This window comes from Triticum dicoccoides, unplaced genomic scaffold (genome assembly GCF_002162155.2).
Source record: "Triticum dicoccoides isolate Atlit2015 ecotype Zavitan unplaced genomic scaffold, WEW_v2.0 scaffold267022, whole genome shotgun sequence".
In the NCBI taxonomy this organism is placed as follows: Eukaryota; Viridiplantae; Streptophyta; class Magnoliopsida; order Poales; family Poaceae; genus Triticum; species Triticum dicoccoides.
In genome coordinates, this window is record NW_021258261.1 from 1 (window position 1) to 759 (window position 759).

Genomic DNA, 759 nt, shown 5'->3' on the forward strand with positions numbered 1-759 from the left:
AGGGAGTACTACTACTATAGAATACATGATCTTACTGCCTACTACTACTACCACTATTATTACTCAGTAATTACAATTGAAACATTCATCGCAAAAAAAAATTACAATTAAAACAAGCCGTAGTAATTAAACACGTAAGTACTACTACCTCCGTTTCAGTTTACAAGTCATGCACGTATACCTAGGTTGTCAATTTTATCATCCTAATATAAACTATATAACACAAAAATTATACCTTTTGAAAGTAAAAACTCCAAAGTTTATGTTGGTATATTTTTTGTAATATATGACTTGTATTAGGTTGATCAAATTGACGACCTAGAGGTACGCCCACGCCCTGTAAACTGAGAGAGAGGTAGTACCACACGACCTCACGCGCGCTGCTGCTAGCTGGCCATGCATATCGTTCAGACCATAAGATCGATCGTTTCGATTCCATTGATGGTGCACGTACGTAGGTCATTTCTGGCTTCTCCCGCTGTACACAAAATACAAAGGTGGTGGTCAGTTAAACCCGACAAGCTGTACATGCACGCGGCCGCCTCGACGCTGTCTCTGCCCGACGCGTACGTACGTGGGTGTGGGGGAGAGATCATCGCCTGTGGCTGCGGCAACTTGAAACGTAGATCACGCGTACGTGCGTTCATCTGCTTAATACCTGTGGCTCGGCACGGTGAAATCGTTTGGGACGAGATGGCGACGGCGAGGAGCAAGCGGCCGCGGCTCGCCGGCACCAAGATGACGAGCACACGGCGCCAA

At 45.7% G+C, this 759-nt stretch overlaps 1 long non-coding RNA gene across 1 annotated transcript; it reads right to left on the minus strand.

Moving 5' to 3' along the window:
• Positions 1 to 19: 19 nt before the first annotated feature.
• On the minus strand, positions 20 to 759 carry LOC119345667. The gene is made up of 2 exons (XR_005167121.1): positions 659 to 759; positions 20 to 478 (listed from the first exon to the last, which is right to left on the minus strand). It is a non-coding gene; the product is annotated as an uncharacterized LOC119345667 (long non-coding RNA).